This window comes from Barbus barbus (assembly GCF_936440315.1).
Source record: "Barbus barbus genome assembly, chromosome: 26".
Taxonomy (NCBI): Eukaryota; Metazoa; Chordata; class Actinopteri; order Cypriniformes; family Cyprinidae; genus Barbus; species Barbus barbus.
The window spans coordinates 24331666-24341861 of record NC_136754.1 but is presented as its reverse complement, the minus strand read 5'-3'; positions in this window follow the sequence as shown (position 1 = coordinate 24341861).

Here is a 10196-nt window from a genome sequence, read left to right as displayed (position 1 = left end):
TTAACAATTATTGTTGGCCCTAGAGGAGAATGCAAGCTTTATTGCAGTGAATGGGATAAAATGCATTTTCCTCTGACAGTAATAACAGGGAACTTATTCCGTCGTCCACATATATTTTAAAACATAAACTCAAATTCTTTAATGTGCATTTTTGCAGGGTCTGAGAACAGAACCACCCTTTCTTTTGCCTTCTAGGGGTTTTGGTGGTGCCACTTTTTGCTGCAATCTGTGATTATTTCACAGTGAAATATATTTATGAATCGATAACCATTATTAGTGGGTCCTATGTTGGTCTTACTACTATCAGGTTTCTATTTGTGTAAATTCATTATGTGATATTTTAGATATACTAATAATCCTCTTCCTTAGTACTGTAAATATTTATCACCTGTTAACAAAAGCCCTCAACATGTCACACTTACAGTACATTCTCATCTGATGAAGTGCTATTACAATGCCTGCTCAAACATGTCAGATAATATCGAAGCGTTTAAGTGAGACTTAGAAATTGGAGGGAGCCCAGTGTTCCTGCAGACAAATAAAAAGTGTTAAAGAAATTAAAAAAGCAAGACAGATTAACTTTGCTTTCTCAAAACAGGTCTTACCTTTTTATGTCTGTTGAGTGAGAGGTAATGTTTGGTTTCTGTGTCTAGAATGAGGAGGTGTCAGATTTGGGGGTGGGGGGTTCAGTAATGCCTTGTGCCTTCAACCTTTCAAGACTTCCTCAAATCCCTGGCCTGTTCAGAACACGATCAGCAGAGCAAGTGTGCACTTTGAACTTGTAGTGTGAGGAATTTGGATTAATGCATGAGCGCATAGCAAGTCCTCTCTTCAAGGGCACACAGGCCATTCTCTCACATACAACAGCTGAAATACAGAGGCACATGCCCAGAATGAGCTATATTAGTTATGTGTTTATCTGTTAGACATGAAATGGTAAGATTTAGTTCTGAGAACTTCTTAAGAGCTCTGAAAACATCTGCAGGCAAACAACAGTAAAAATAATTTAGCTTTTGAATCATCTTTTTTGTATACTGAGAAAGTGAGAAAGACTATGAGTGTGATATGCATTATTTGCATATTTGAGTGCAACATACATTATTTTGTGTTTAACTGTATTGTGTTGTTAGTTTAGCAACACCCACTTTTGGCAAACTACTTGAATCAACTATAACTGTTGGAGTCTTACTTGTGGTTCTTGTGAAGATCACAAATTATCATTAAACAAGTTCCTGGCATGTAAATCATTCCAAATTAGTCACTTATGCAGTTCCATTTCAGTTTGAATGCTTTATTGAAAGCTTCCTTTGTAGACAGTAGGGCATGCAGCTTGCTAGGTTTAAGAACAGAGCCAAAGAGTTGTCAGAGCTTTGAGCTTTAATGACAGATTGCAGGAAAAAAAAAAGACAGTCATTTCAAAATGTGTAACTGTAAAAAGACGTTTATGAAAAAGCTAGAAGAGAAGCTCAGCCAGACCAAAACCTTTGCCAGGTAGTTCATAAAGAGCTGGACCAGCTTCTAAATCTGCAGTATGTTTGGTGACCTCCTTTCTTCTTTAATCTTCTCTCTCTCCAACTCTGCTAACAGACAGGAAGTACTTAGTCACTTGCTATTTACCTCAGAATTTTCAGATATTCTATACCTGCAGCGTCTCACACTTGTAGCTTTTTGATGTTCACCTTTTGATTTTTCAACTTGTAGTAGTCAGGAAACTAAAAGGAAAAATATTGTTTTAAGTTCAGGCTCTTTTGATCCTCAACTCAAAAGACATTCAACAAATATTACATCACCAAGCAGAGGGGAAAGTCGTTTAAAGTTTGTTAGCACTGTAATATTTCAACTTTAACTGGCTAGCTGCTAACATTTATTTTGGTGATTCAAGCATGAAAATGTAAGTGATCTGAAAGAAACAAACACCTTTTATTACAAATATGAGTCAAACTGGAGCATATTCATTACTTTTTAATTGTTTTGAAGGGGGGAAATGATATTCTTATGGAAAGATAAGAATTATGTTGACAAAGCAGGGGTTGAAGAACAACAATCTGAAAACGCCACATAAATTATGATTAAGACGTCATTAGGTTAGCAAGATTATGTTTTCTCCTCTTTTCATCAGTCTTTTTAGTTTGTTACTTTTTTTTAGATAATGTTCGACTTTCTCCATAGCAAGAAGTTGGCAACACTGGTCATGTTGTACTGATAAGCGCTCTGTTCCGTTCCTATGTGAGGTTAGCGCTTATAAAAGCGCTGAAGGCGCGATTCAAACAATAAATAGCCTGATTCTAAGTTTCCATTAACCGTGGTATAAATATTGGGGGGGTTGAACTTGCCACACACACACACAAACTACGCCCCTGGGTGTAGCACAACCAGCACTCCCTGGATCTGGGCCCTGTTGTTCAAGAGGGTTGTGGAGTTGAACATTCCTTTTGTAACTAAATGGGGGGAAACAGCATTAAGAAGAGAGAAAAGGAGATAAGTGAGTTATCAGAAAACAGTGAATATGGAGCTTAAATTAGATTAAAGCTTCTTATGTGACGAGAAATGGCAGCTTTATAGGTTCTGAAGAAGGCAAGTAGTGAAAAGTAATGAAAACAGATATAGGTGGACTGGGAATCATAAATAACTTTTGGCTCAATGTCCATCCTCAAAACAAAATGTTCTAAGATCAACATGAATCTTTGGAGCTATAATCGGTTGAATCATTTCCTGAATATTGGCAAGGAACTAAATATAACATTCCTATAACAATGACACAAACAGCAATAAATACAGCCGGATATTAATAAATATTTTTTTTTGTTAGTCAGATAACTAGTCATCTGTAAACCCACTGATATTGAATCAAACTCGCGCCAAGGCAATAAACTTTGCACATTTAACTCACACAATGTTCTACAAATGTTCATCATTCATGAAGCAGCGACACTCACTAAAATGTCAGACTCCTAACATTAAATAAATTGTTGTCATATCTTATATGATTGCAACACAAAATAAACAAGATACAGTAATATCTGTTTTTCTATTATGTTTAGCTAATAAACAACCAGAGACATTGGAGCCACGTTGAAAAACCAAAATGTATTCAGACTACTTATTTTCTGCCCCCTGTTTAAGTGAGGTTAATTTACAGAATGATGATTAAAGTTTGGAAGTTTGGAAATGAAAGATCTTACAAAGCCTCACCACGCAGCCCCACAGAAACTACTATGTTCTTGTTTATCAAAGCCTCATGCTAACTGCTGAAAACAATATTCACAAAGGCAGTCTTCAACTGACAGTGAGGGGAGATCAAAATGGACTCTATGTCGGCTCTTTCTTTGGCCTTATATTTGAGCAAGTATTTGAGCAAGCCTTATATTTGTTTTTAAATAGTACTGTCCTTGACCCCCACCCCCCACAGCATTTCTCTTCCTGGGTACTATTTTCTTGTGGCCTTGTTAAGTACTGTTTAGTTGGAATACATAATAGGTTTGTGCTGAGGGCAGGAAGATTTATTGTGCAGTAGTAGCACATATATTCACCTTTTGCCAGACGAACATGGTCAATAGTCAAGGCTGCATCACAAAAAGTCAGATTATGGATTGATATATTTCAGAATATTTCATCCAGTTCATTCTCTCTGAAGATCGGGATACATTACGGCAGCATTTTGTGGGGAGACCTGAAGCTGGTAGCGTGGATGCCCCTCCACTTACGATGTAACAAGTACACGGAATGTTATGGAAAGTCTTCCCAGTTCTGGTTGACCTAATTTATGCAGCATTTATGTTTAGATTTATACCTGTCCACTCTTGTATGTCATTGACACATAAGTGTCTGTGCTGATGTGTGCTGATTTTGGGTCAGTTCCTCTTTGTGTTTCTAATATTCATTGGAACACAAGAGCCAGGAACGTCTTTTAGCTGGAACATTTGTTATATACATTTACATTTATGCATTTAGCAGACGCTTTTATCCAAAGCGACTTACATTGCATTCAAGTTACAGTTTTACATTTTATCAGCTCTTGCTTTCCCTGGGAATGGAACCCATGATCTTGGCGTTGCTAGCGCCATGCTCTACCATTTGAGCTATAGGAAAGCCTAAGGAAAGTTATGATGGATGTGGAAGTCTATTTGATGTATTGTTTAAAATTTATTATAAATCTGTCGTCTTTTGATGAGTTGAAAACAAAACCTGACAGGATGCACTGTATCTTTAGTAGTCAGGCATTTTTTAAAAAAAGTTTTGGTGTAAATGTAATGTTTTGTTGTATTTTGGGTGACTGTTTGTCAATTGCTGATATGTTAACTTCTGGGAGGTGTAGTATTGAGTGATAGTAGATGATCAAAGGAACACACTGCTCCACAGAGGCTCACTGAAGCCGACACCAGATCTTCCCCTATCATGTCTTGTCATGCTAGTAATTACACAAAGCTGTCTACTTCTGAGCCAAGCCCTTAGACACGTTTATCATGTCTCTCTCTAAGGTACACACTGAGAAGATAAACACACACTTCCACACATAACTATGACGTTAAACTTAAGTTCCTAGTTACATGAGATGGAGGGCATTCCAGTGGCTGAGGACTTAATAACAGGCCAGGATGTTTGTTTCTGCATGTAGGATGTCACTTTGCCTTATGGCAGTCTAAAGGCTACCAGTGACCAACCCCAAACAGATGTCTGCTCTACCACAATACATCAGCAGGTCCTCAATGTGCACCATGATAACACAGATTACAAAATCAAGTACATTGCCAGGTACATAGTAAATCATCATGTTTTAATAAGCATATGTTCAGTACATGATTATAATTTTAACTGTAGTGTGATATTTGATATTACATTTAACCCTCTGGTGCTGTTCGGTCATTTTAGACCAAAATGTTTAGAATTTTTAGAAAAAATTTGCTACTTCAACGAAATTGTACAAAACTTGGTGACTTTTATGGCAGTCACTATGTGACCACAAAAAATAAATAAATAAATGTGGACTTGATTTGAAAAAGCTAAATGGCCGTAAATAAAAAAAGAGTCACACTTGTGTTGTTCGCGGTCAAAAATTACCACCATTGGAATGGGAAATACGCAAACATATGAAAATACAGATAATTTTTTGTGTGTACAATCTACAAATCATTCACGATGCAGAAAAAGAGTGCACAGCAATAAAGGGGTGACACACTAAAATATCAAGAGTGCAAAATAGACACACTCCGCCCACCCCCCCACAGACACACATGAATTAGTGTGACTGTAACACAAAGCACGTTTCTGCAAATGCATGAAATAAAATCAATAATTCGGCCAAAAATGCAGTCAAAACACAGACACAAAGGAAGGGGTTACACACTAAATCATCAAGAGTACAAAACACACACACACACACTATTATACGCATAAATGTGTGTAACTGGTGTGGCTGTAACAATATGGCAAAATTGAGCAAGAAGACTCAAATAAGAGGTTGAAATCAGATTGATTAATCTCTGATAAAGCATTCCTGTTCATTTTTGTTACATTTTTGTTGAATTTTGATGTTATGTGTAACAAAATGCCTTTCTCTGTGTTCAGGTTTGACTATAGTCAAATTAAGGCAAAAACTAACATTTCAAAACCAAATTTTTAACCCCCCCCCCAAAAAATCTAAATCTTTACAAAAATTTGTCTTTGAGAATATCTAAATATATATCCAGATCTACAACTTAATAAAAATAAGTCTTTATGCCTAAAATTATTAGTTGATTATGCGATCATGCTCCTCCCGAACCTTGTTAATAAAACATAATTTCACGAGTTCACCCTTAAATCTAATCTGATAGCAAATAGTAAGCATATTTTGGCGTGCTGTCCTGGGGGAGGGCTCCGAGCCCAGAATATGGCCCGAACCCAGAGAACTCCCCAAAAGAAGCTTAAAGGCATGGAACAGCAGACAGAGAGCAAAAATTTTAGTTGCCCCCCAAAATATGCATGCTGTGAAGAAATATGAATTAAAATTTGCAAATAAAAGGAGGCAGGGTGACTGGAGAGCTTGTGCAGTGCTCGACGGGAGCTGCGTTATGTGGCATCGGACTGGCGAGCCCTACATGCCGCTAGAAGAGGAGCACGATGGCAGATATCAAATGAGGGACTCTCACTGTGTTCGAAGGGAGCTGCGGCTCTGCTGCACAGGAAGGGAGAGCCCTGTCCGATGCTGAATAGGCGAGGAGATTCGAGGCGCAGTTTGACGCGTCGGACGGAGGGCTCCCATGCAACCGAAGGGAGCCAGCGGCTCTACTGCACCGGGAGGGAGAGCCACAGCTGAGTATGCAGCATAACTCAAACGACAGATGGTGGGTTCACTCTGTGACTGAAGGGAGCCGTTGGTCTGCTGCACCGAAAGGGGAGCCCCGTCCGATGCTGAATAAGCAAAGAGATGCGACTGATGGAGGGACTGGAGTGACTGGCAGGGTGACTGGAGAGCTTGTGCAGTGCTCGACGGGAGCTGCGTTATGTGGCATCGGACTGGCGAGCCCTACATGCCGCTAGAAGAGGAGCACGATGGCAGATATCAAATGAGGGACTCTCACTGCGTTCGAAGGGAGCTGTGGCTCTTCTACACCAGAGGGGAGAGTCCCCCTTTGCGGCCGAATATGAGGCGCGGTTTGATGCCTCGGATGGAGGGCTCCCACAGCGTCCGAAGGGGGCCCGCGACTCTGCTGCACAGGGAGTGAGAGCCCCGTCCGTCACTGAGCACGCAGTGCCACTCAAACGACAGACGGAGGGGTCACACTGCAACCGAAAGGAGCCGCGGTCCTGCTGCACTGGAGGGGAGATCCCCATCCGCCACCGAGCATGTAGCGCAACTCAAATTGACAGACGGAGGGGTCACCCTATGACCAAAGGGAGCCGTGGATCTGCTGAACTGGAAGGGGAGCCCCGTCCGATGCTGAAAAAGCCATGAAATTCGAAATAACAGCTGGAGGGCTTTTACTGCGACCAAGGAGCTGACTTATTGAAAAGGAGAGCCTCCCGATTACCCAATTTTTTTTTTTTTTTTTTTACGGATCTGGGCTAAATGGGCTTCCTTTATGTGAAGTTGATTATACCTAATGTAACTTTTGAAAGCGTCTGAAGCCCATCGATCGAGGGTCTGTATCTGATTCTGAGAGAGGCCTTTTTGAGCTGCTGCTCCGATGCGAAATGAATGGCTGGAAAAATTCCTGCGTGTAAGCCTGCTTGAGTGATGATTAGTTTTAAGCGTTTTTGGAATCAAAAACGTGTAACGGGGTGGTTAGAGTCATTGATGAAGAGAGGCTCCAGTGTGGATTTAGCTTGAGCGTTCCTGAGTTGGAAATAAGAAAAGAGAGACTGATAAGGTTGAATTGGAGATTGAAGGTTAAAAATATATATGAAGTGGCATTTCCTTTCTTGGTCTGTCTTACTTTGCTTAATAAAGTAAGCGATAGTTTCGCTATCGATTATGGACAAATCAGAGATGGTCGGATGGAGTTTAGGGTTGAATTTAGAGGTTATTGCGATTTCTAAGCATCTCAGAAAAATGGAGAAAGCCAATAAAAACATGGCGTCTAGGGTACGAGCAGTATGGATAGAATGGTACCCTGTGCGGAGATTTTGGATGCATTTTGTAAGGATGTCCAGAGTTATAGGTTGTATGGAATCTGGAAGAGAAGTTTGAGAATTATTTATTTCGGAGGAGGGGAAGCCATAAATTAGTTTGTGAAAAAATTTAACACCACTTAAGTAACCGTTAATAGATCTGGCTTGGAGGTTCTTAACGGAATTGATGTGGGAAATAAATTACGTAATTGTGAGGATTGATTAACTCATCGTTATCTTTACGTCACGTCCCAAAACCATTCAAGCTGGCGGTTATTAAGCCTCTTATTAAGAAACCACAACTAGATTCTAATGAACTGGCAAATTACAGACCCATTTCAAATCTTCCGTTTATGTCTAAAATTTTAGAAAAAGTGGTGTCTGCTCAATTGTGCTCCTTCTTGCAAAAAAATTATCTCTATGAAGAATTTCAGCCAGGTTTCAGGCTTCACCATAGTACAGAAACTGCACTTGTTAAAATTACAAATGACTTGCTTCTTGCTTCAGACCAAGGCTGCATCTCATTGCTATTATTACTTGATCTTAGTGCTGCGTTCGACACTATAGACCATGACATACTCATAGATCGATTACAAAACTATACTGGTATTCAAGGGCAGGCTTTAAGATGGTTTAGATCCTACCTATCTGATCGCTACCACTTTGTTCATTTAAAAGGAGAGTCATCACAATTATCACCAGTAAAGTATGGAGTACCACAAGGATCTGTCCTAGGTCCTCTGCTATTTTCAATATACATGCTGCCTCTTGGTAATATTATTAGAAAATACGGGATTAGTTTTCATTGTTATGCTGATGATACTCAACTATATATCTCAACAAGACCAGATGAAACTTCTAAACTATCTAAGCTAATAGATTGTGTAAAAAATTTAAAAGATTGGATGACCAATAATTTCCTCCTATTAAATTCAGATAAGACAGAGATATTACTTATTCGACCAAAAAATAGTACACAGAATCTCTTGGATTACAATTTGCAACTAGATGGATGTACTGTTACGTCCTCTAAAGTAAACAAATCTGGGTGTTATATTAGACAGCAACTTGTCCTTTGAAAATCATATTTCCCATGTTACAAAAACAGCATTCTTCCATCTTAGAAACATTGCCAAGCTTCGAAACATGCTACCTGTTTCTGATGCAGAAAAGCTAGTTCATGCATTCATGACCTCTAGACTGGACTATTGTAATGCACTGCTAGGTGGTTGTCCTGCATCTTCAATAAACAAGCTACAGATAGTCCAAAATGCAGCGGCTAGAGTTCTTACCAGGTCAAGAAAATATGATCATATTACCCCAATTTTACAGTCTCTGCACTGGCTACCTATTCAGTTCCGTATATTTTACAAAATATTATTACTTGCCTATAAGGCCCTAAATGGTTTAGCTCCTGCGTACCTAATTTGTCTTCTACCACGCTACAATCCAACCCGCTCCCTAAGGTCGCAAACTCTAGACTTTTGGTAGTACCTAGGATAGCAAAGTCCACTAAAGGAGGTAGAGCTTTTTCACATTTGGCTCCCAAACTCTGGAATAGCCTTCCTGATAACGTTCGGGGTTCAGACACACTCTATCTGTTTAAATCTAGATTAAATACACATCTCTTTAGCCAAGCATTCACATAATGCATCTTATAATCTTGTACTGCAGTTATATCTGATCAAATGTACATTTATTATTATCCTTTAGCTTGGGTTGAACAAATAATTTTTGCTTAGATGGAACAGCAGCTACGCTAATTATGTCTCTATTTGTTTCTCTGTTTCTGCCACGGGATTAACATCCCATGGTAACTAGGAATTACAGAAGCTTCAGTCTGGATCCAACCCTTAAATGATCTGAGATGACCGAACACCTGAGAAAGATGATGCCAACCCCTCAGAGGACTTCAGAGGATGCCAACGCTCAGACAACATAAAGAATTACCAAATTTTGCCATAAGTCAAACATATTAAGGTTCTGCAAAATATAAATATATTGTGGAAATTTAAATTCCTGTAGAGCTGCTTTGCAACAATTTGTATCGTAAAAAGCTCTATACAAATAAACTTGAATTGAATTGAATTGAAGGAGAGAAAAATCGGGAAATGGCAGGTTATAGGAGAGGTGAAATGTTTTGAAACATCTCCATGCTGTTAGACATGATTGGATAGTTCTAAGTGAACCTGCTTGGAGGATAGAATCAAGAGACGCGTCGAGGAGAGGTTTTAAGGGATGAGTTAAGGGAATATGCGTTGCGAATAGTGAGGTACTGGGGTTGGCGATGGGTCCGCCTCCAGATTCTGGAATGTGCTTAGCAGTTATAATAAATTGATCACATGCTGAAATCCAGATTAGACGTCTTAGTAGTGACATGAGAGCAAGGGAATGGGAATTTATGCTGTGAATGGTTGCTTCGTTATCGCAGTGCACCAAGATGCTGCTTGACGTCCAATTTTTTCCCCGCCAAAAAGCGGCGATAACTAGAGGGTAGAGTTTGAACAGTGCTGTGGACTGGGGAGAGTCGAGCATCTGGGCATGTAAGGCATGTACGGAAGATGCGAGTGCGAGAAGATGAGAGATGAAGGGGCGGCCTTGGGGGA